The 26,636-nt window shown below is 43.9% G+C and overlaps 1 protein-coding gene across 6 annotated transcripts in view; it reads right to left on the bottom strand.

Annotated features, from left to right (window-relative positions):
• Positions 1-26,636, bottom strand: part of LOC147028710 (uncharacterized) — a 247,602-nt gene that overhangs the window by 20,185 nt on the left and 200,781 nt on the right. Inside the window, exon 1 of one of the 6 annotated variants that reach the window (XR_015057682.1) lies at positions 21,544-21,618. The exons of 4 other annotated variants lie outside the window; for them this stretch is intronic. The gene's annotated coding sequence lies outside the window, so the exon portion shown is untranslated. Of the gene's footprint in view, positions 1-13,366; positions 13,563-21,543; positions 21,619-26,636 lie in introns of those variants that run through there. One more of the 6 variants, XR_015057680.1, reaches the window with a different exon arrangement.

Genomic DNA, 26,636 nt, shown 5'->3' on the forward strand with positions numbered 1-26,636 from the left:
CATACTGTAGAACAATTATCTCTCCAAAAATTATTCATATCTATTGAATTTAACTTGAATAAAATAAAAGTATTAGCATTGCTTCTGATGGAACGACGAGGAAGTTGAAAGTACGATTGACTAAGATAAATACAATTACAAGAAGAATGTCTCCCTCTTGTGTAGTTGCTGTCCCTTACCATTTGGTTTCTCTCATTAACACAATCATCAAAGATAACGAGGTTCTTTTTTCATTTATCCAAATCTTGGGGAGACAGTATAACATCTGTATTATCACGAAGAATACAAGTTATCGGTTTTGATTTCTTTTTACATCTCTGTGTATCACAAAATAGTTGAATTATATCTTCAATGTTATAATCATTTAGGTTTTTTTGAAGATTAAATAAACCGATTATATCTTCTTTTTGAAGACCAGCATTAAAACCTTGTGAGAGTAGTTGATACTCTGGTTGAAAACTCGACTTTGTGAAAATTATTAAATTATCATAATCTAAAAAGTTGGGAGTCAGGAACATCTTCAAAAGTAAGCAGGTTTTTCCACATCCGCTTGAACCAACTATGAGACATCTTAATGAATTTGGAAGATTTTTATGATTGTTAAATTTTATCTTATTTTTCCAAATGGGTAAAAAATCATTCATTTATATGTTTGGAAAACAGGATATTTAATTTATTATTGGCCTTTTTCGAAACTCTATATTTTATCCTGAGTTCAGGTTTAATTTCAAGATAATCGATTATTTTATTTATGCAATATCTGGGGATATTGCATATTACATGGGGAAAAGTGAGCCAGAATTAGTATATTCACCCTACATATATATATATATATATATATATATATATATATATATATACATATATATATATATATATATATACATATACATATATATATACATATATATATACACACATATATATATATATATATATATATATATATATATATATATATATATATATATATATATATATATATATATATATATATACATATACATGAGATAGCCAAAAGTATGCGGACACCCCTTCTCGTTAGTGGATTCGGCTATTTCATCCACACCCATTGCTGACAGATTTATAAAATCAAGCACACATCCATGCAATCGCCAGAGACAAACAATGGCAGTGAAATGGACCACACTGAAGAGCTCAGTGACTTTGAACGTGGCACCGTCGTCGGATGCCACCTTCCAACAGATGAGTTTGTCATATTTCTACCCTGCTGGAGCTGCCCCGTTCAACTGCAAGTGCTGATATTGTGAAGTGAAAACGTCTAGGAACAACAACAGCTCAGCCGCGAAGTGGTCGGACACACAATCTCACAGAACGGGACCACTGAGTGCTGGTGATCATATGGCAGCTTAGCTGCTGGGGTAACTATCATTTCTTGAAGTGCGACTGTGTCACTGATGCAGTGCCCCTCTACCAGTACACACTGGAACTGGTACTCATTTCGCCGACCACGGAAGGATGACAGACTGAGTCAACCCCCATGGTGTATTAATTCAGCGGCCGACGGGGCTTGAATCACCTTCACTCTTCCATTCCTCTTTTTTCCCACATCTGGTACAAAATCCCACACTTTCTTCAATCCCACTATTCCCTCCAGATCTTCAAAACACTGTTCACCACCATCTCTTATCTCCCCCCATCCAAAACCATGATCTTTTCTACCCCCATTAATCCACCCCAAACCTACCTCCTTCAAATTCCTTGCTTTCCTTCCTGAAAGTCTCTGGAGTGTCTGTCTTGTTTACCCCGTGTACCCCACCATATCCCCTTCCGCAGATATCCGATTGTCTTTGTTCCCCACTGTTTGGTGTTTCCCTCTCCTGCTCCTCTTGTCTCCTGCTCATTCTGTTATATGTTCTGTGTGTTAACTCTTATACAACCTCGCCATTGAAAACCAATTTTTATTTTTAAAGCAATTATAACAACCCTCATACCTCCAATAGCGTCCCCCCTCCCTCCCACCCCGCCCCCTGGCTTCCAACTTCATTAATAGTGAACATAATTTTAAACTTACCCTGCACATTTCTGTGCATGCGCACTGAGCATTCCGGGGCAGATTACATCATTTTGAAGGTCGCATATTATGAACCCTTCAAAAGTGCTTTCCAAATTACAGCCAGCTATAACCTCGACGGACTGCGTCTGTTGATGCCTTGTCATACCCAAATATATACTCCACCCAAAACCATTGTTAAAGGAAATGTCACAAAATGTATCATTTCTGAGTAAGTACTGTGTTAATTTGCATTACATTGCAAAACCTCTTTCAGATGGCTAACTAATCGAGAATATCATACTTATGTTTATTATCATAAATCTTCCACAAAACCTAATTTCAACCAACATGGTGATGTGTTTGTCAAAAACAAGCCAAACGATGCTCCCTGACAATTTTTTCCTGAGTTTGGTCTGATACCTCTCACATGTCCTTGGCAGCAGTGCTGAGTTGATTGAGCATTCCAGATGCACAGCCAGCTACCATGACAGCAGTTGACTTCATCACATAAAAAGAAAAGAGCGATGGGGTGTGTTTTAACCGAAAGGTTCATGTTGAAAGAAAGTGAGGAAAAAATATATATATATATATATATATATATATATATATATATACTACTACCAGTACACACTTACATATATATATATATATATATATATATATATATATATATATATATATATATATACATATATACAGTATATATATACATATATACAGTATATATATATATATACATATATACAGAATATATATATACATATATACAGAATATATATATATATATATATATATGTATAGATATATACAGTATATATATATATATACATATATACAGAATATATATATACATATATACAGAATATATATATATATATAGTCTTCACAGAAGGAGATCATGAGTATATCACACAAACAACGGGAAGTGTACCGGGAGGCGGAGGAGGACCTCGAGATATTCCAGAGGGTTAGGAGGAGTGAGCAGAGAGCCTGAGCTGCAGTGTATAGGGTTTCTGACAAAGACAGTAATGGCACACAAGGGTGGTTGGTTAACAGAGCTGGAAGAATGTTGATTATAATTTTGTTACCTTTGCCATTTCAATTAATACAGTGCGAATGATTTCACAATTCCTACTACAATTTCCATAAACAGAAAGAGTCGAAAATACTTAAATGTGACATTTCAAGTACAACAAGACATATTCTAAAGTTTTATTGTGATTGTTAACTCTTCAGAATCCGTATATATTACTAGATATAACTCCATCATCCCATATTCATACTTGTCCAAGACGTGGCAATAATGACATTTTCTTGATTAACATCTATATCTTCTGGTTTTGCATCATGACAAATTTTGGTGGTGTTTCATCGCAATCCCACAACAAAAGTAAAATGTCAAAAGATGTCATGAGGGTAATTCAGAAGAGGATTGTTGTGTCGTATTCAGGTCAGGTATGGGAGCATGCACCAAAGCAGCGCGTCGCTGCGTCCACTTTCCGTCGGTACCCCAGGGGCCTCCGTCTGGCCATCCCCCAGGCAGATGCCTGGCCCATCCCCATCTCCTTGAGATGATGGTCAACCTGGTGCAACCATGAGGTACGTGGTCGGCCCATTGGCCTCCTCCACTCATGAGGCTCCCTCGTTAAGAGAATCTGGTGAGCAGGATCAGCGTCAGGAAAATGAGCCACATGTCCATACAGCCACAACTGATGCTCACGGATGATGCAGGTAACAAATCTCATTTGAATCTCTCTCAGCAACCACTCGTTGGACACAAAGTCTGACCAGTGATAGCCAAGGATTCTCTGAATAGACCTGGTACCAAAGGAATAAAGTCTCCATCTCAGATCCTTGGTCAGAGTCCAAGACTCACATCCATACAGCAAGACTGGAAGCACCAAGGACCTAAAGACTCAGACTTTCATGCTCCCACACTGGTACCGGCAGCACCACACCCCATGATCCAGTGAAGCCAGGACTCCCAAGGCCGGATCCAGATGTCTGTTGACCTCTGGCTCACAGCCAGCAGAGACATGAATATCACTGCCAAGGTGAGTGAATCTCTCCACGACATCAACATCCTCACCACAAACAGGTACGGACAGGATGGCAGCATCCAAGACATCATTGAAAGTATGGATCTTAGTTTTGACACAGGAAACCCGTAATCCCAGGGCCTCCGTTCCTCATTCGGCACGTCGAGGGCCCCCAAAAGGATATCTAGAGTCTCCGCAAAGATGACTGCATCATCTGCGAAATCAAAGTCAGAGATCTTGACATTCCCAAACGATGCACCACAGCATGATCTCTCCAACATCCTCCCCAGAATCCTGTCGATACAAGTGCTGAAAAGTGTGGAGGCCAGAAAACATCCTTGAGAAACTCCAGTAACAACTGGAAATAATTCAGAGATGCTCCCACCACATCTCACAGCACTCTCAGTACCAGAGTGTACTTCAGACATCAGCTCTATCAGTTTTGGTGGTACCCCATAAAGACCAAGAATCCTCCAGAGGGCATCCCAATTCACTGAATCAAACGCTTTCCAGAGATCAACATAGGCTGCAAGCAGCCCCTGCCAAAACTCTCGTCTGCGTTCGGTGAGTAACTGAAGAGCAAGGATACGGACAATCGTTGACTTATTTGCTGTAAAGCCTGACTGCTCTGGACGCGGGTGCATTAGCAGATGGTGGCGAACCCCATCGAGAATTATCCGAGCAAAGACCTTGCCCGGCACTGAGAGCAGCATCACCCCTCGGTCGTTGTTGCAGTCTTGGCGACCACCCTTTCCTTTCCAGAAAGGGACAACAAGGCCCATCTTCTAGTCAGTTGGGATGATGCCTGTGTAGAAACATTTTATCATGATGGGTTTGGGGGTGATAAAATAAATAAATTGATGATGATTAAAACTTGGTATTAAAATGAAAATGTTAACCCTGAAGGAAAATGTACTCAAATGTGATATGATTATTTTTAAGTATGTATCGATTTGGAATTAACGTAATTATATTTTTCCTTTGTATGGAAAGATCACCTGACTATTACAGTTTGTATCAGGTTGAACTTTGCCAGTAAGTTGATTATAAGAAGAATTGCCTATCATTTTAAAAGCTATCTCAAGGAATTTTTAGAAAAAGTCACTAACAAGTTGGAATGTGGATTTGAGAAGGTGTCCAGATGTATTCACGAAGCTCTGGTCGCTTCAAAATAATATATTGTTGTAGAATTCCTGCCCGTCGGCGTGCGAACGACCACGTCCAACCAATAGTGGTCGCTTCGCCCACCGAACGGACAATCCAGTCATGACTTTCTGGAACAATGCCAATAACCAGTCACGGGTGGGTTTTTAATCCCACTACGGCCCACTCTGTATTCTACCCACGCGAAATAGGGTCAATCGCCGAATATCGATATACCTAAGTACCCGCGCAGGTAACCTACCGAGGGACCGTACCTCGGCGAAGGCCTGCTTGGACACGAACCGCTTAAGCGGTCCATTCCGTTCTGGGATAACCGAGCGGGTATTATCGCCAGACCTCGCCGGACCCGATTCTATTTATCGGCTATTTAAAAAACCAACTATATTCCGAGTGCAAGATGGGGCAGTTCAATGAGGGAATGGACGCAACGAACAGGTTTACATTCACACAAGGACATTTATTATAATAAAGCACGTATGCAATTAAACAAGGCAAAACAGGTATGCAATTATGCTAGCAACAAAAGCACGACAAAAGAACTACAACTGTCTACTTATTATGTACAGTCACTTGCACTTAACAGCAGTTCCTACTTATTAGACGGGCCCACGGACACACATACGCACACACACACACACACACACACACACACACACACACACACACACACACACACACACACACACACACACACAAGAAATGGTGGTAGAGACCTTTAATAACGACCTCCAGCTCGGAGGACAGGTGAGCTGAAACCCAGAACCTATCTCGAACCTCTCTACCTCATGTGGTCTTCAAGTTGTTCGGACCCGGGCTCCAGCGAGAGCGAGCTGGATCCAATCGCCGTGATCCTTCCCGAGCTCCCTCAAATCCTCCTGAGCTTCTCAACACGTGCTGGTGAGTGAGACGAGGCGCCGATTCTTCCCGTCGATGCGTCGCTTCCCCGAGGAACCACCTCCACAAAGAGGTCGATGAGTCGCACCAAGCCGGGAACCAAAATGGAGAACAAAGAGCTCCACGAACCAAGAAGAAGAAGAAACCACCATTCGCAGCTCGAGCCAAGCAACCGGCTCAACTTCCTTCCAAAACAAAGCAGCTCAAAACAAAAAGCTCTCCCGAGCCAAACGGAAGCCAAAGCTCACTGAACCACCAAAGCAAAAAGCCTCCAAAATGCCTCCTCTCGAGCCAGGCCGCAGCCGAAGCTCACTGAGCCAGCTGAAGCAAAAAGCTTCCGAAGGCCTCAACCCCAACCCAAGCCAAACAGGACCCGAAGGTCTGCTGAACGACTACTCTCTGCCGAAGCAAAAAGCTAACTTACCAAGAACAAAGAAAGGATCTCGTCCTTCTCCTTCTCCCGCCCTTTCCCCGATCCCGGCGTGACTCATGCCCTCGTGCTCCATCCCCCGCTCAACCACGGGTTTGGTGGGAGTTGTTGACATCATGAGTCACGGGACGGCAGGGTTCTTCCTCTTCGCAGAAGAGGGGGAGGGATGTCTCCATTGTTCGTTCCCTAACTATTAAATCGATCCGCAGCACATCTAATCAATTTCTGAACATTTAAACAATGAAAGGTGAACTATCTTGGGAACAAGCACTTATCGACATAGCTGACTAAAGGAACCTGTATGTTGTGTGTAATCGAATTCCAAATTCGTAACAATATCTTCCCAGTTTTGGGAGAAGCAGACTGACTTTTAACCTACATAAGATGGAAGCTAGTTTTAATGGCCATTAGAGTTGGCGTTTGACATCATTCTCGCATTCTGTGCGATTATGTCTGGGTTTGAATATGTGTTCCAACCATTTAAGCAGGAGCTGTCAAAGAAGACTGAAGATAAGGTTCACCTGGAAATTGTCAAGACCAGGCAAACTGGCATCAGTGTCAGAAAATTGTAAAAACTGTCTTACTGGAAACAATATAAAGACGAAGATTCTCCGATTATGTTTTGAGATCTGGAGTAAATCTGTCTGTCCAGAATCTCCTGTGCTAGCACCTACAATCTGTTTGTTTGTTCAATAAATGTTTTAAAATTGTACTGACGTTGTGTATCTGTATCAACACCTGTGTTCCAGACAGAGCACAGAACCGCATGCAATGACATGAGTGCAGCATTTCCACCAGCCTTGAGAAGTTCAGCATGGAAGCCATAGATCCCTGGAGCTTTACCCCATTTCAACCGGTTCACCGCAGCCTGTGTTTTCACAAACGAAGGTGGACCACAGTTGATTGGAGGGTCAGCAACAGGGATTGTAACACCCTTGATGTCCAACAAAACAGCTTGTGGATCGGCCTGGTACAACCGTTCAAAGTAAGCGGCCCAGCGGGACTTCACTTCAGAATCCTCTGTCAACAGCCCACCACCCTCTCCTCTAACTGCAGTACACCGAGGGATGGACTTGGACTAACGCAGTGCATGAATTCCCCTGTAAACAGGACGAGAATCAATTGACCACAGGTGATGCTCTACACCCTCACAGATTCCTCGCACATAGGTCTCCTTGTCCACCCTTAGTGCACACACAGTTTTATGCCTCAGCTCCCTGAACAGCTTAGCTCTGCCATTCAGCCTGGCCCTGCGACTCTGGTCCATGGTATCTAGTGACCCGAGAGAGACAAAATTCTTCTTTGCCCTCCGGTGAGTTCCAAGACATCCACCGGCAACATCAAGGGCGGTGGTCTTGAAGGCACTCCACAACTCTTCAGGATCCCCCAAAGCACCCAGACCGCCCAAACATCCACTTAGCCCGTTTGCAAACTCCTCAGCTACCTTCTCATCCTTGAGCTTGCCAACATCCAGCCTAGGCTGGGATGGTACCATTCTCCAGGATTTAAGGTGCAACTTAAGAGTTGCTACAACAAGCCAGTGGTCAATATTGAGGAACTGAGCACTCTGGTGAACCCTGCAGTTCCGGATCATCTCCAGCGACCATCAGCGAGCACATGGCCAATCCCCTTTGCCACACCACCAGCGTTGAAATACCAAGTCCAGCGATGAGCTTGTGGGTGCTGAAACCATGAACCGGCCACCCTAAGTTCTTGACTTCTTGCAAAGTCAAGGAACATAGTGCTATTCAGGTTCACAGTTCCAGACCCATGGTGACCAACAAATGTCTCGTAAAGGCCCAGTCACACCTTGACGTTTTAGCCAGCAATGGCAACGTATTAAAATGTATGTAAAACGCTGGCTTACGTTGAACTTTTGATTTTTAAAAAAAAGATTCGAACGTATTCATAACGACTTGGTCTTATGCATAACGTATTAGTAACGGACACAGAACGTTTCGTTGTGTTATAGATAACTTATACCAACGAATGCTGAACCTGTTGTCGGCCTCACAACCTATGCCCAACAAAAGTCTAACTTATGCATAGCGCGCTGCACGCATCGCCGACGATGACGTGGCATAGGTTATGGAAAGGCTGCCGCACAACGATTCAAATCATAACCGCCGCAGAAATGGAAGTGTCAACATCGCAGTCACACCTTGGCGATCTTGCCAGCATATGCCGACCTCTGAAAAATGCGTATAAAACGCTGGTGCACGTCGAATACGGTATGGGTAAGTTTGGTATGCGTGAATATAACGCTAAAGTACGCTATCATATGTCGTAGTAAGTGGAGTATGTCTTGTAATTTTAAACATGTTGAAAATTTTACGACGTACTTGCCGTATGACACACGCTCCGCATGCGATGGGAATAAGTTGCATGTACGATATGCGATCGTTGGCACACATCGACACACGTTACTTGAAAGGTACTCATAAGTCGAAACACGTCAAGGTAATGGTTAGCGTCAGTGTTCCAGACTCCCGGTTTTTTCTTCTTCGGTATGACGGTGTTCAGTGTACAGTGCGGTTATGATTTAAATCGTTGAGCGGCAGCCTATTAATTATATTATAACCGCACTAGAAATCGAAGTGTCAAAATCACCATCATACTGAAGGAAGGAAGAAAAAATAAAAAATAAAAAAACCAGGGAGTCTGGAACACTGACGCAAACCATTACCTTGATGTGTTTCGACTTATGAGCACCTTACAAGTAACGTGTGTCTGTGTGTCACCGATCGTGTAACGTGAGTACAACACGTTACTCATAGGTTAGAAATAAGTTTCGGGTACGCTAACCATTACCTCGATGTGTTTCGACTTATGACTAACCTCACAAGTAACGTGTCGTCGACTGAGAATTAACAGGGTCTATCTGACATTTCATTCAAATTTAGAAGAAGTCCATGTAGAAGGGCAACAGAGGAAACTAAGCAAGATTATTTTATGTAACCTTTATATGTACCTGTTATGTAGCACACGATATGAAAATAAAATGTGATGAGATAGCGGCAATTCCACTTTGAATTTTTGATTTCATTTTTCTCAACTTAAAAAAGTGTAGTTGGACCCTGTTAATTCTCGGTCGACGGTGTGTCGACGTCACGTGATTACGTGACGTGCCAATAACATATGGCCAGCGTTATGCGGAACGTGTGAGTCATACGCTGGCATAAGTCTTAAAATTTCAAGCATGGAAAAATTGAGGACAACTGAAAAGTACGTTTAAAGCCAGCGTACTACGACGTATGGCAGTGTTTTTCAGTGTACTCTCAATGTTATCAAAACTTACCCATAACGTATTCGACGTATACCAGCGTTTTAGACAAATTTTCCAAAAATCAAATTAAGCTGGCTAAAACGTCAAGGTGTGACTGGGCCTTAACCATCAATATCACTTCCAGTCGATGCATTGAAATCCTCAAGACTAGAAGTGTATCTCGCCTGGGGCACTAATCACCCACAGAGTCGAGCGTGGCATAGAATGCGTCCTTCATGTACAAATGCAATACCGCTGCAATACCGATGTACAAATGCTTGAGTTCAGATGATAACAGAGACAGGTGATCATCCTCTCTTAGGGATAGGACATTCCAGGCACCTACCCGAAGGGACCGCCTCAGGTTAACCCAAGGAGACCGCCATCTGGTGGACGACACCTCAGCACCAACCTGACACACTCTCCCGCAACATCCTTCCTTCATGTTTTCAATGACTTGAAACATATTGCGAGTGTGTACTTTCATCCACTTCCAACTTATTGCACACTTTCGTCCTTTACACGCTCAGCTTTTCATTTCAGTTCCTCATATTTTACACTGATTAATTATTCATGTCATATTTATCTCATTTGATGCTTTATTTGCTTCACTCTTCATTATATTTGATTCAATTTCTTTCTTTGCAATATTTTGAATTTGACTGTAATATGTATGAATCATGTTTTTTGTTGAAATTTGGATGAATCATGTGGAACAATAAACAACCAAACCACACAAAAATAATATTTTCCTAATCAGATAGCTTTCATCACCTTTAAGGTCATGTATAAAAGAACAAACAACCAGCACCATAACACACATAATACTTTAAAATATTGAAATTTCCCCATTTACAAACTATTCATTTAGGATATTGCAGCATGTGTGGAAAAGGAAGTAAGGAAAGTATTTTAGTGAAGAACACACCTGCCACAGGCTTTCAGATGCACGAGCATGCAAATGTCACATGACAACAACAACAACAAAAAAAGAGAGCATCAGATATTGCAGACCCTCACCAGGACTTGTTTTGTGCGCTTGTGTAGTTTTATGTGGTGTATTTTGTGTGGCGTTTGTGGACCGGTGTGTTGCATCTAAACTAATAAATGTCAGTGTGTGTGTGTGTGTGTGTGTGTGTGTGTGTGTGTGTGTGTGTGTGTGTGTGTGTGTGTGTGTGTGTGTGTGTGTGTGTGTATGGGGTTTTGGTTTCAGAATGTGGAATAGAGTCCTCCCTGGGTGGGCTCAAAGTATCCACCTTCGTTTCAGTAAGGGGTCATGATTCACGGACAAAGCTCTGAAGTTTTCTCTTCTCAAAGTTTCGTGCCGAGGTCTCTCTTCTGGATCGTTATTGAGCCCGGGATGGCTTCCAACTGGAGTTCGTTTGTAGTGATATTCCCAGGGATGGTTTTTAATATCAATGTGAGGTTCTTCTTCATCACACCTCTGTTGCTCTGGCGCTGACTCTGCCTGTCTGTCTCTGTCTCTCTCTCTCTCTTTCATGCACCCCTCCCTCCTGGATGTCTCTCCAAAACTTACCCCCTTTCTCGCTTTCCCCTCCCCCTTCCTAGCCCCCCTTCTTCATCCTCTGCCTGTCTTTGCTAGTATTTGCTAGTAATTAATAATAGACGTAACTAGAACTGTCTGTCATCTGACAATGATGTTCGGGTACCAAGACGTACCGCTTTGATGCAACCCCTCTTTGATTGGACACCTCACCCTGACCCATGGGGTTTTTAATTATTATTCAATTGAATTCAGAATGGGATTAAAATAAATTCAATTCAAATCACATGGAAGACCAAATAGGTACTGTCCTGCATTGGAGTCATCAGCAGGAACCCAAACAAGCAAAAAGCAAAGATGAAGTCATGAGGAACCTGGACAGGATTTGCATTTCAGCTGTTACTCCTCTACCCTCAAACCCATCCAGGCACAGCCAAGTGAACCTTATTCAAAAAAAAATAATAATAAAAAACAATAAGAAGAATCCAGATCAAAAAAAAAAAATTCTGGCTGCCAGACCATGTGTCCAAGCAAGGTGAAATTTAAAATATTTATTCCACATCATTACTAGATAATAATTTTGAAGTTTCACATCCATTGATTAAGCAGTTTCAGAAAAAACATTATTTAATATTTTTCTTCAATCCAATATGGTGAAATCATGTGACCCATCAATAATTCCTTAAAAATAACTTGTAGACCCATGGCTTGGGGAACTAAATGTTTCCCTCAATGTGTAAAGTTTCCCCTCAATCTGTCCAGCCAGCCTTTTGGCTGCCACACTGCTACTCATTTCGCCGAACTCAGAAGGATGACAGGCTGAGTCAACCCCCTGGTGTTAATTCAGCAGCCAACAGGGCTTGAACTCAGGATCCTAGGATCCCAAGCCACCACCCTAACCATTAAGCCATCCATCCATCGGGATCACACTCCGTGCAGAGTGTTGGCGCTGCCGAAACAGTTTCCTTGGCTATTGGGCACAATCCTGGACAGGTCACCACTCCGACACAGGATACCGGCATGCTGGCACTCATTTTGTAGAACTCGGAAGGATGACAGGCAGAGTCAACCCCACCTGGTATTAATTCAAGAGCTGAGCAGGATTTGAATTCAGGATCCTAGGATCCGAAGCCCACCACCCGAAACATTAAGCCAACACCACGTTAATTGTAAGTAGTTATGGAAAAAAACACTAAGGTTCTGTGCGGGTAAATAAACAAATAAATAAACAAACAAACAAACGGACTCAAATGCAATACCCTCTCCTTGGGCAAGGGTAAACTTGTAAGTTTCATCCATCCTGCTGTGCTGAGTATGCGTAATTTTCAGATTTTGATAAAGGGGAAAGAAAGGTGGAGAAGTGTGACAAGTTCAGATAAGATAAGAATCACTTATGTATCATGAAGTGTTTAAGTTGCCTGTATGAGACAGGAATGCTGTGCTTTAGCCTTACTGCTGAGAGATACGTATGATTCTCAGGGTCGTACACTCAATCATGCTTGCCAGTTCTCTGCCTTGTCCTCCCAAATCTTATTGCATAAATGAGTAGGACCCTCCTTGGTAGCCAGCATCAAGAAAGATATGACACATATCATTGTTTTAATATCTCTACGAATGGGGCATTGCATTCCTGAAACAGTTGGCTGTATTATATGCTGAATCCAGGTTATGCTGAATATGCTGAATGGTTATGTATTATATGCTGAATACACCAAGCATCTCTACCACAGAAGCAAAACTATGATTTAAAAAAATGTTTTATTGCACAGAAAACTATTCACAAATTCCACAGCATGTTTTATCGACGTAGTTCAACTATATTAGGGAAAGGTAACTTTAAATGTTGTAGAATGTAGATATCCATAAAACATAGTGAAATTTTTGAGAACCATCGGGATATCCCACGATGAGTCACTTTTAACCCCAGGCCTGTGAGCTGATGTTATTTGGTAACTTTCATAAAGGACACCAAGGAAACAAAGCGAACAGAACAAAGAGAGTAAAAGGTAAAACAGCAAGCAAACTTTGAGCTAAGAAAGCAGTTTCAGCTTACACGGTGCAGAACAGCTTGCAATGTTCTCACTCTTTAGCCAAACTCGTTCGAACCATAGCTCCACCCCTGGGGGGTTCAATATTTTCTTGTCGACTAGTGTTACAGTAACCCCCAAGTATGCCCCCTCAGAAATGGTTGACAGCAGACAGAGCCAGCAATGTACCGCAGCCCAATCTTCTCCTACATCATGCACAACCTAACCCTACAATCCCCTGGAACGTTGTGGATGTTAAAGACCTGGCCACACCCTCGCTCCAACCTGAGCCAAGTTCAAGTCAACACAAATGGGACATTCCATATCCCTCCAGCAGTTTTTCGAGCAGTCCCTGGGCCTTGATAGATTCTCGCAATGTGACTCCAGGTCCTCGCACACACACAGTTGGTGTCCATGCATTGTTCTCTCACTGCACATCGAAAAATTAAACGAGGTTCATTTCCAATAAACTAATTTACTCGGCTTATGTTTAACTAACCACAACTTATTGGCATCTGCTTCTGATGTAACTTTGTTCTTCTGATGTAAATGTAAATTGATTCCAGTTGGAGATGCCAGATTATTGTGGTGTTTCAAATCATCAAGTTAATTTCTCTCTTCTCATTCCTTTTTACATTTTCTCCTTTCGAGAAGCTGTTTTGCTTTCACTGCTCATTCTTTTCAATTCACCATTGCTCACACTTCATATTGTTCTATGTACATCTCTACCTGAATTGTTGATTCATTATAGTTGATGCTTTCCACATCTTAATCCAGGCAGCTGCTTGAGTGGTTAATTATGTACACAAATGAGATATGAGAAATGCACTGTTCATTTGCTTTTTCAGAAGTTTTGTCTATATTTGTCTGAATACACTTGCCAAGTATTTGTTCCTATTATTATCTTCACTAGCAGGGACCTGCAGAACATCCGAACAATGTAAATGTGGCTTAAAGACCTGAACTCCACCCCTCTAATCCTCGAGGAATCAAACCCTCCCAATCCTCACGTCATCAACCCCACCCCCCATTTCCCAAGCACCAAGTTCTCAACCTCAACCTTCCAATTCCAAGTCCTCAACCTCCCTCACCTCACCTGAAAGCTTCAATACCCTCTCCACTCCAAACCATCAACCCCCCATCCTCAACCCCCCCTTCCCCCTATTCAACAACTGCTCAAACTTGCCCTCCCAACTCTGATCTTTGCTCCACCTGACCTCCAAAACCAAACTCTCTGTTCTTCCCTTCCACTTGTCCTCCTTTAAAGGGATATTTTATTATATTATAATTACATGAATTACAAGGACGTGATTAATAACTAGCAAATACCACCCATCACTTTGCTGATGGGAATACCAAAGAGGTGGAGGGGAAAGGAGAGAAGAGGGAGTGGGAGCAAGGAGGAGTGTGGGATCGAGTATAGGTGGGGGATGGGAAGACAGTGTGAGGAGAGAGGAAGGGAAGGCAGACGTACGGTGCAGCGTTAATTACGATTCATACTGTCTCATCAAAATTATTCTGCATAGAATAACAGTGAAGATGGAAATAAAATAATGTCTGAAATCCATTTTCCACTGGTGATACTATAAACAAGACAAGAAGACAAACACCACCAGGACACATCCGGAGATAAAATGCGCAGGAGGCATCCGGAGCTAAGCTGTCCAGACACAAACACTGCTCGACCATATCCAAAGACAAAATCCCATCCGGAGACAAACACCGTCCAGACATAACCACCATTCAGATATGTCCAGAGACGAGACAGACTGAGAGGGGAGGGGACAGTGAGAAAAGTGTGGGAGGAGAGTGCTGCACTGCATTGGGAGTGATTATAGCAAGGATGGGACAAAGGGAGAGGGAGAGGGAGAGGGAGAGAGAGAGAGAGATATGGGGCAGGGGACATAGCAGAGAGAATGTTATGCTTTATGAAACACACACACACACACACACACACACACACACACACACACACACACACACACACACACACACACACACACACACACACACACACACACACACGCTTGTTTGGAGAATCCATAAGTTGGAGACAGTGTGATTACCAACTACAGTACTTCCTGTTTTCAACAATGGGCGCTCAGCACGTGGCTTAAGCACTCATGCAGGAACTTCAATGAAATGGTTTGTGCTGTATCACGTGATTGGGTTTTCGTATATCATGACTCGCCCGCTAGGGGTGGCAGTGATGTACATCCAGACGCGCAATAAAGCGGAGTTACTGCTACGCTCTCGCCCTCCATGTTCCGCTGCGCCTCGGACACCACAATTGGCTGACGAGGATGGTTGATGGACAAGTCACGGCGCATGGACAGGTGCCCGTTTTCGTCGGAGACGACTTCGAATTGTTTTCAGAACAGTTGGGGTGCTATTTCCACGTGAATGATGTGGTCGACGAGAGCAAACAGAAGTCGATCTTGCTCGCCTTGCTATCGGCGGAACATTATCGACTGCTGAGTGATTTGGTGGCGCCGGATAAGCCCCGTGGGGACACGCTGTCGTTTCGGGACATTGTGCAGAAGATGAAAGCACACATGGCGCCGGAGAAGTCATTACAGCTGGCTCGATACCAGTTCGATCGCCTCGCGAAAGGTACGGAGGAGCGCGTTGCTGATTTCGTGGCGCGGATGAAGCATTCTTCCGTGGCCTGCAAGTTCACGGCGGGGGAGTGTCCACCTTGGCTCAGAGATCGTTTTATTTCTGGTTTGCAAGATGTGAAAATGGTTTTGGCGGTTCCACAGCTGAAGGGTGAAGCCATTATATTCACCTCGGCGGTCGACACTGCTACAGCTGTCGAGCAGACTCTTGGAGATGTTCGGGCAATCACCGGCCGCAGCATGCCAGATGGCCCGGGGCCCACGCGGTGTCGCGAGCGCCCCGGGACGCATGCACGACCTTCGGTGCGGGTCAGGGCCAGACGTCGCCGCACGAGCGGCGAGGTGACCCCGCGGACGTGTTTGGGATGCGGAGGTCGACACCTGCGGCGTGTGTGCCTGTTTCAAAACACCGTGTGTTTACATTGTCACAAGGTGGGTCATCTTAAGCGTGTGTGCCGAGGGGCATTGGCCACCGTTAAGGTCATGGACGGCAATTTGTGAGGCGACCTCTGCGACCCGGGGGCGAAACCGGCAGCCGTTGATGGGACTGTTTTCGATTGGCCCTGCGGCGTCGCTCCCGGCGACGGTGGAAGTCGAAGTGAATAACACACCGATCACGTTTCAGGTAGATACAGGTGCGGCGGTGTCGATCATCGGCGAACAGACCGCGCGTAGACTCAACGACCTGAAGCTTATCAGGTCGGACCTCACACTGTTCACGTACACCCGCGAGAAGATAACGCAAGTCGGGATGGCAGACGTGTCTGTGCGGTACCAAGGCCAGGTCGCCGCGCTCCCCTTGTACATCATGCAGGGGAGGGGGCCATCTCTCCTCGGCCGGGACTGGCTGATCCGCATCAGGCTAGACTGGGCCGCAATCACCTTGTGCAACCCGTGCCGAGCCAATGGGAGGATCAGTTGGAGAAGATTCTTCAAAGACATCAAGGATTGTTTTGCGACGACCTTGGGAAACTCAAGGGTGTGGAGGCAAAGCTCTTCCTGAAGGAGGGGGTGGTTCCTCGTTTTTGAAAACCACGACCAGTGCCGTATGCCCTGCGGGACAAGGTCAAGGGTGAACTGGATAGGCTGGAGGCCTGTGGAGTGATCGAACAGGTGTCGTACTCAGATTGGGCCACCCCGGTCATCACGGTGCTGAAACGGAATGGAGACGGAATGGACTTCAAGTCCACGGTTAACCTGGGGAGCATGGAGCAATATCCACTGTCGTCAATCGATGAAATATATGCACGATTGGCGGGGAGTCAATACTTCACGAAGCTTGATCTGCGTGATGCATATTTTCACCTGCCGATGGATCCCAGGAGTAGCGACCTTTTGACAATCAACCCGTGTCAAGGACTCTATCGATATACCCGACTCTGTTTTGGGATTTCTTCGGCCCCGGCCTTGTGGCAGAAAGCCATGGATCAGGTTTGCATTGGCCTGCCCGCTCAAACCTACCTGGACGATGTGCTCATTGCGGGGAAAACGGCGGATGAGCATTTTGCGAACATTGCCCAAGTGCTGACGAAGCTAGAAGCGTGCGGCCTGCGCCTGAACAGAGACAAGTGCGCGTTCTTCAAGTAGCGCTTGGAATACCTCGGGCACATCATCACGCCAGAGGGGCTGTTGAAAGGCCCTCGGAAGGTGGAGGCGATTCAGCACATGCCACCGTCTAGTGACAAGACGCAGCTGAGCTCGTTCATTGATATGGCCCAGTATTACCAAAGCTTCGTGCGCGGGCTCAGCTCACAGCTTGCGCTGTTAATGCAGTTGCTCAGGAAGGACGAGCGCTGGGCCTGGGGGCCTGCACACCAGGCGGCGTGTGACCGCGTCAAGCGGCTGCTCACAGAGGATACGGTCCTCGTGCACTACGAGCCTGCGCGTCCGCTCTTCTTGGCATGCGACAGCTCTGCATATGGCATCGGGGCAGTGCTTTCCCACAGGATGGACGATGGTTCCGAGCGGCCTGTTTGTTTTGCATCCCGGACCCTATCCGCAGCAGAGTGGGAATATGCCCAGATCGAGCGCGAGGCTCTCAGCCTCATCTGGGGTGTGCGGATGTTTCATCAATACCTGCTGGGGCGGCATTTCACTTTGCAGACGGATCACAAACCACTTCAATTCATCCTGAGACTCGAACGCGGGGTACCGGTGGTAGCAGCCGCGCGGATACAGTGGTGGTGTCTGTTTCTTGCTGCTTACGATTACGATATTCAGTTCCGGAGCACCGAAAAGCATGCTAACTGTGATGGGCTCTCGCGCTTGCCTTGCGCGGAGGATCCAGCTGCGTCTGAGTCGGCCGACCGGGTGGATGTGTTCGCGCTGGGCCAGGTCCAAAGCGGGCCAATCACGGCTAAACAGGTCGCGGTGGAATCGGCTCATGATCCAGTGCTCGCCCGTGTCGTCCAGGCGATTTCTATGGGGAATTGGAGCGATCCACCTTCAACACCGGTATTTCAGCCTTTCGCGTCGCACGCATCGGAGCTGTCGTTGGTCCAACGGTGCGTTATGTGGGGAATGAGGGCGGTGATTCCACCGAAGTTCAGGCAGTGGTGTTTGGAAGAACTGCATGTCAGTCACCATGGTGTCGTGAAGACCAAGAGTCTTGCTAGTAGCCTGTTGTGGTGGCCGGGGTTGGACAAAGACATTGAGCGGTTGGTTGAGCATTGCACCACGTGCCAAACAGATGCTGATAACCCGCGTCAAGCTTCGGGAATATGGCCTACCCCAGACAGGGCCTGCCAGAGGATCCATGTGGATTTTGCGGGGCCGGTTAATGACAAAATGTTTTTGATTGTGATCGATGCATTCTCTAAATGGCCAGAGGTTGTAGTGATGAAGCATACATCAGCAAACATTACAGTAGGAAAACTGCAGACGATCCTTGCTAATAAAGGATTACCCGAGGTTCTGGTCTCTGATAACGGTCCGCAGTTCATCGCAGGTGTATTTGATGAGTTTATGCGTCAAAATGGTATTCGACATCTAAGGTCCGCACCGTATGATCCTGCGTCGAATGGGCAGGCGGAGTCGTTTGGTAAGATGTTGAAATGGGCTTTGCGCAGGGGGGGGGGTGTTGCACCTGTGCAGACGGTGGTCGATGTCTTTTTGCTCCAATACAGGAACGCGATTCATCCTGTCACGGGCGATTCGCCTGCCATTCGTCTCTATGGACGAGCATTGCGGTCCAGACTGGATTTGCTGCGACCTGGAGGGTCGGTGAGTGGGGCGGTGTCGCGCCCGACGCTGCTGTGCGGTTTTGATGTGGGACAGCGGGTAATGGTCGCGATTATTTCCACGGTTCCAAATGGGTGCCGGCTGTGGTCTCTGTGGTACTGGGGCCGGCGAATTGCATAGTGCGGACTGATGGTGGGGAGGTGTGGAAGCGGTACGTGGACCAAATGCATGATCGCTGTTCAGCGTAACCCCCCCCCCCCCGTGCCGAGCGATGTGGGGCCCCACCTGTGATGTCGCCATGGCAAGACGTTGTATCGCCAGGGCTGGACGTGTCGGTGCCCGCGGGGTGTTCACCTGATTCAGTCCTGCTCGAGGACGACGGGAAAGCTTGTCGGCTGGGGGCAGTTGTTATTGCAGATGGGGAAAGTCCGGCGAGGGTGTCACCTCGACCGAGCCAGGAGGCGTCTGAGCCTGGGCCTTCTGGCGTCGCTGCCCGTTCGAGGCGGGTCAGGAAACGTGCGCGGTACTTGGAGGATTTTGAATGTTGATTGGTTTCGTTTGGTCATGTTATAATCGTCATTTCTTCATTTGAATTGCCATTTTACGAGGGGAGGAGTGTGCTGTATCACGTGATTGGGTTTTCGTATATCATGACTCGCCCGCTAGGGGTGGCAGTGATGTACATCCGGACGCGCAATAAAGGGGAGTTACTGCTACGCTCTCGCTCTCCATGTTCCGCTGTGCCTCGAATACCACATGGTTGATAAGGAATGGTTGGCAAGGCTGTCGCTGCATACCATATAGGCATATAGAATCCCTTTTACTTTAAAGAAGGTCTTCAGTGTGTGACAAGCACAGCGACATGCTGCTCTGGTGCATGCTCCCATACCTGGCCTGACCGGACAACAGATTTCAACACTTATTTCGTCTGGACGATATCCAATCCTCAAAACCGAAACAATATTTTGATGATGTATTTTACTTCGTCTGTGAGAGTAGATCGTGGAAAATCGTATCATGTAATGAATTAAATCACTCCAAGCTCCTAATTTGAAAACTATAGCACTTACAAATGTGATGTACACAATGATTCGTAGGTGTGATGAAGAGGCATTAGATAATATGAGTGAGGAAAGTGAAAAAACAAAAACTTTATCGTGAAGAAATCGTTGCGGCCTGTTCCAAGTCAAGGCATGGTTGAACAGGCCAAAAAACATGGCGGCTTCAGACCCCTGTGAGCTTACCGAGGATACACCTTTAGACCGCATTGGGAGTGGTGACCGAGGATGCGTCTGATGAAGGATATTATTAAATAAGACCGTTAATTATCTTCAAAAGGGGTGTTTTAATGAACCCAAAAACCCAATTTTCACTTTTGCACTTCCTTGCAGTTTTCTTGGTATGCATGCAAAGTTTCAGGCTGCTCAGTTTAATAGTTTTCGAGTTATGGAGAAGACAAACTGACACACACACACACATGGTACATGGGATTTGAACCTGAGTTTTCACATCATGAGCCCAGGAGTTCAGATGGGACTGATAAAAGGCCAAACCAGACACAGAGTATTGCTCTCTACCACAGGCCATGACTTCAACATTTTACTTTGCCCTCCTAGATGGTATTGGAGGCAAAGGCTCCCTGGTATTCTAACTCATTAGGAAGCCAAGATATACGGTCGACAAGCATGCTAAGTCAATGGAAACAGGTTGGTGGCCTTTATATATTCTGCCAAATCCCAGCCGTCAGTAACCCAAGTCATTTTGCTCTCTGCTGTGGCCTTAGGTTGCATGCATTAATTTAATTAAGCCACTTTTGGTAAATTTATCTTCAACCTTTCAACATCCCGCCAAGTCCTTTACGTCGTTTTGCTCCCAACAGTTCTTCATTGCAGTCTGTCAAATTGTTGACTCGCTGCCATAACTTCTAATCTTAAAAAAAATCTACCTTTGACCCTTTTTGGAAACATAATTGAGGTGCATGGAAGAGTGAGTTGACAAAGGGTAAGAAGGCAATTTTGTGACAATTGAACACAGCAAGCAAAATAATGAGCAAGGAACAAAAGATGAGTGAGGGGATGGGAAGAAACAAAGTAGGAAACAAAGTAACATTTGGTAGGAGGGTTGAGCCAGGTTGGGTTTATGGGAGATGACATGAAAGATGGGAGATGACATGAAATGGGTTCCTTACACCATGAGGGATGACATGAGATGACTTCTATATGCTCTTACTATGCTGATAATTTAATCAGTATGTTTAATATTTTCCTATTTCCATGTTTTTTGAGATATTATGTGAAAAATATCAAAACCAATGTATATATATATATATACATACATACATACATACATACACCCACAAACACGAACAAATAACCCGGAAATTGCTCAGAAGTATTCGTACATACCTCCATAATCTATAAAAACAGTGGCAGTTTAATTTCACATCCTCGCGACAGAAAGTCTTTGCTTCAGAAATAATCTCCAAACTGAGCATTTCCAGTGTGTGCATGTCCCTGCTTTATGCCTCTTGCTGTGAGCCCCGTGGCAAATGTGAAACACACTACTTAATTAAACCTCTCTGCAGGGCAGCAGCCTGAGACTCTACACAGTTCCAGATGCTGCACACTTTATGTCTTGCAGCTTCTGGTACTACATCTTTTCGCAAAAAAAAAAGAGAAAAAACCCCAAATCCATTATAAGCCTCTTGCAGTTGCAAATAATTGAAATAGTGCCTTACAAGCTTTGATAAAAATTGCTGAGCCATTTTCTTTTTATCCTTTGTTGAGCAGGCAGGTTTAAATGCTCGTTTGATTCAAATTTAATGCAGGCCAGGAAGTGGGACAATTGAGTAAACAAAGTTCCAATCTTTGCTCAAACACATTCCTCATTCATGTCTTTTGATGAATTAAACAACTTGTATGAACACAAGTTTACATTGAGAGCTTCAATTCCTATTCGACTCGTTAAACCACCTTTGGTATATGCTACCTGCTTCGGTCATGATATTAGCATAACTTCTGATAGAATTAACATTGCATGTCTAACTAAGTAATCAGAGCGATTACAAACACAACAATGTGACTTCGAGACAGATTGGCTTCAAACGAAATAAGTGATGAAATAAGTAATGACATTATATGGTTGAAAGGGTGTAGATCAAAGGATGGAAAAGGAAACCTGAGGCAGCTCCGATTGGGCATGGATCCGGAAGGATTGTCGATTCGAACAAAAAATTGTGCTCGTCAAACTCCTGTACCATAGGAAATGGCTAATGTCTATGACTGAATGCATTATAAGGGGTAGCTAATGTTGTTTCCTTTATAGAACAGTCAATGTGCATCCCACATCTTGAAAGGAAGTTCATTGTTTGAACTTACATGGATTCAATGATGATGTAGTCAATGCTGAGCCTTCAAGAATAATAGTAATGATAATAATAATAATAATCATAATAATACTGTGGGTATGACGATAGCGTGATGTCGTGATACCAGTGGTTATTATGCACTATGTCTGGTGAAGAAGAAACTACAGAAAGATGATAACATCCTTGGAGATGTTGGAGTATCCACACTTCAACAGATAGTTATTGAAGGCACTGTACCCATTAAGCATAAAAATAAGAGCTAAACAATAAAAAAGACATAAAACATAATAGCCCCCGTTGTTTTAGGAATTTTGCTGAATGGAGTTTAAGGGCGAGCCCATATTTATTTACAACTAAAATGGCCACCAGTCTACCAGTCAGCCATCTTTTATCAGATGGCAAAATAATGCAAGGTGCAAGTATATGCCATCGTGTACTGTGTTGTGCCACATTTCAACAAAATTGGAACATGCATATCCGAGAAATGGATGAGGACGTGTTCGAGACCGGGCGTTTTTTTACAACTACAATGGCCGTCAGTCTACCATTCAGCCATATTTGATCAGATTGCAAAATAAAGTGAGGTGCACATATATACCATCATATATTATATTTGTGATAAGTTTGAACAAAATCAAACCATATATATCTGAGAAATGATTGGGGACACATTTAAGTAACAAAATGGACACCAGTCCGCCATATTGGATGTGACCTCGAAAAAACATGACATGCATATGTACGCCATCATTCATTATCTCTGCGCCAAGTTTGAACAATATCGAAAAATGCACGCCCGAGAAATGGTTGAGGACGTGTTCAACATGGTATTTTTTTTACAACTACAATGGCTGTGAGTCTAACAGTCAGCCATCTTTGATCAGATCGCAAAATAAAGTGAGGTGCAGGTGCATGCTATCATGTACTGTGCTTGAGCCTAGTTTGAATAAAATCTGACCATGCACATCTGAGACATTGACACATTTTAAGTAACAAAATGTCCACTAGTCGGCCATCTTTGGTCTGATCTTGAAAGAAAAATGACATGCTTATGTAAGCCGTCATTCATTATCTGTCTTCCAAGTTTTAACAACTTTGGTAAATACATGCCCGAGAAATGGTTGAGCACGTGTTCAGCATCAGGTTTTTACAACTAAAATGGCAGCAAGTCGGGCATATTTGATCGCATTGTGAAACTAAGTGATGTGCATATATATATATATATATATATATATATATATATATATATATATATATATATATATATATATATATATATATATATATATATATATATATATATATATATACACACACACACACACACCGTTATGTGTTGTCTTTGTGCCAAGTATGGATAAAATCAGTCCATACCTGTCCGAGATTATGGTTGTGGACACATACATGCACAGACAGGAAAATCGATACCGAATGCATAAGCTCCCATGTCGGACTAAGTCCAACAGCGGCGAATGATTGTAACGCCATGTAAATAAATACTATATAAGTGTGAACAATTTGTTTGCTTACAGTGGCCTGCAAAAGTATTCACCCCCTCCAAAGTTTTCACATTTTGATACCATCTGAGCTTATCGCATGATGCTTTCAAATAAAATTTAACATATAGTCTTCACAAACTACTCCCACGTGATAAAACTAAAAAAATGCAAATATAATGTGAATAAGTGAGGTTAATAGAGAAAATCAGATGATTCTCAGTTGCATAAGCTTACAAACCCTTTACCTAATTAACTTTAAATCACTTCAGGAGCAAATTATTTGTTTGAAAGGTGACAAAATAAGTTTAATAGGTTTCACATGTATGTAATCAGTGGATTAACAACAACAACAAAAATTAAACTCTTCCACTTATCCAAGGAGTCTTAAGATACAACTCACTTGGTCAACTTACAACGCAAACATGAAAACAAAGGAGCTTTCCAAGGAAGTCAGACATAAAGTGGTGGAGAAAAACCATTCAGGAGAGGGTTATAAGAAGATTTCAGTCACTTATTATCCCTTTATGAGTACGGTGAAATCCATCATTAAGAAGTGGAAAATGTATCATACCACCCAGACTCTACACAGATCAGGTTGCCCATCCAAACTCAGCAGCCATGCAAGCAGGAAACTGGTTTGGGATGTCACTATATAAATCCAACAATGACTTTGAAAGATCTGCAAGGCTCTGTGTCTGAGATGGGGGTTAGTGTTCATCAATCAACAAAATCCCGTTCCCTTCATAAAGGGAATCATAAATAAATCCCCTCTATAGACAGGTGGCAAGAAAGAAGATAAAGAAAATCTAAAAGCTCATAGGGAGTTTATGAAAAAGCATCTTCATGATACTGTAGGAATATGGAGAAGAGTTTTGTGGTCATACAAGATAAAAATTGAACTTTTTTGTCTAAATTCAAAGCGCTACCTCTGCTTCAAGCCTAACGCTGCACATCACCCAGTCAACACCACCCGACTGTCAAGCGTGGTTGTGTCCGAATTTTATCAGGGGGCTGCTTTTCATCAGCAGGGACTGGCAAGCTTGTTGGGATAGAAGGGACAATGGATGGTGCAAAATACAGGAGAATCCTTGATGAAAACCTGTTTGAGTCAACCAGGAATCTGAAACTGGGAAGTAGACTCACATTTCAGCAGGACAATCAAAAGCACAAAGCATGACTGAATAAGAATAAAGTTAATGTTCTTGAGTGGTCAAGTCATTGCCCTGTCCTGCCAAATCCAACTGAGCATTCATGGTCAGATTTGAAGATTGCAGTCCATCGATGATCCCCATAAAACTTTGCAGAATTAGAGCAATTTTCACGTGAAGCATGCTCAAAGACTTCAACATCTCACAGTGCAAAGCTGGTAGAGACGAGGGTCCAGCGATATATCGATATACCAATTATGTTGATATAATTTTTGATTTCGATATACTGGTATTGGAATTCTGAACATACCGGAATACCGAAAAAAAACATGATATGGAAGAAAAAAAAGAAAAAAAGGCATATCACCAACAAATCGAATAAGGTGGTTAAAATCCTTAAAACAGTACATGATTTTAAAAGCTTTGATGTCTCGGCTAAACATGGAACAGGAACAGTGAAACATATGACGTCAAGATGTAACAGGAAGAAAGTACAGTTTGTTTTAACTTTTAACCCTCAGCATCCGAACACTCGTACAAGCAATCTCGATTTTTCTTTGCCCTTGTAGCTTGTTTTAAAGCAATTGCCAATTGGTTATTATTATCCCCTGCCAACCAACGAAGTTGGCGGGGGATATAGAAATGGGTTCCGTCCGTCCGTCCGTCCATCCGTGCATCCGTCACATTTCGTTTCCGGAGCTTAACTACAAATCCCCTCAAGATATATTTACGAAATTTGGTACACATATCAAGCAAGTGGTGAACTGGCGCCTTTTGATATTTAGAGATTTCCCCCAAAAAAATTTCTGTCACTTTCCATGGAAACAAGTTGGGTATTAAGAAATAATTGAGGTTAACCTTTGTTTCCAGAGCACAGTTGCAAAACTACTAACTATTTCTTTATGAAATTTGGTACACACATCAAGAATAAATTGAACTGGTGCCTTTTGCTACTTGTCCTCATTTACTACGGCGGGGGATGTCGAAGACTTTGTCTTCAACGGATGCTATTTTTTTTTTTATCTGAATCGGGTGTGCTTTAGAAACCCTGTACCGAGTCAGTGATCTGTGATAGCGGTATGAAAGCGATACAGGTATGGAGGCGATACCGGTATGGAGGCGATATCGGTATGGAGGCGATAACGGTATGGAGGAGATAGCGGTATGGAGGAGATACCGGTATGGAAGTAATAGCGGTATGGAGGCGATACCGGTATGGAAGTAATACCGGTATGGAGGCGATACCGGTATGGAGGCGATACCGGTATGGAGGCGATAGCAGTATGGAGGAGATAGCGGTATGGAGGAGATACCGGTATGGAGGAGATAGCGGTATGGAGGAGATACCGGTATGGAAGTAATAGCGGTATGGAGGCGATACCGGTATGGAAGTAATACCAGTATGGAGGCGATACCGGTATGGAGGCGATACCGGTATGGAGGCGATAGCAGTATGGAAGTGATACCGGTATGGAGGTGATACC

Source organism: Eptatretus burgeri, chromosome 4 (genome assembly GCF_056783735.1).
Source record: "Eptatretus burgeri isolate ZD-2024b chromosome 4, Ebu_testis_v1, whole genome shotgun sequence".
Taxonomy (NCBI): domain Eukaryota; kingdom Metazoa; phylum Chordata; class Myxini; order Myxiniformes; family Myxinidae; genus Eptatretus; species Eptatretus burgeri.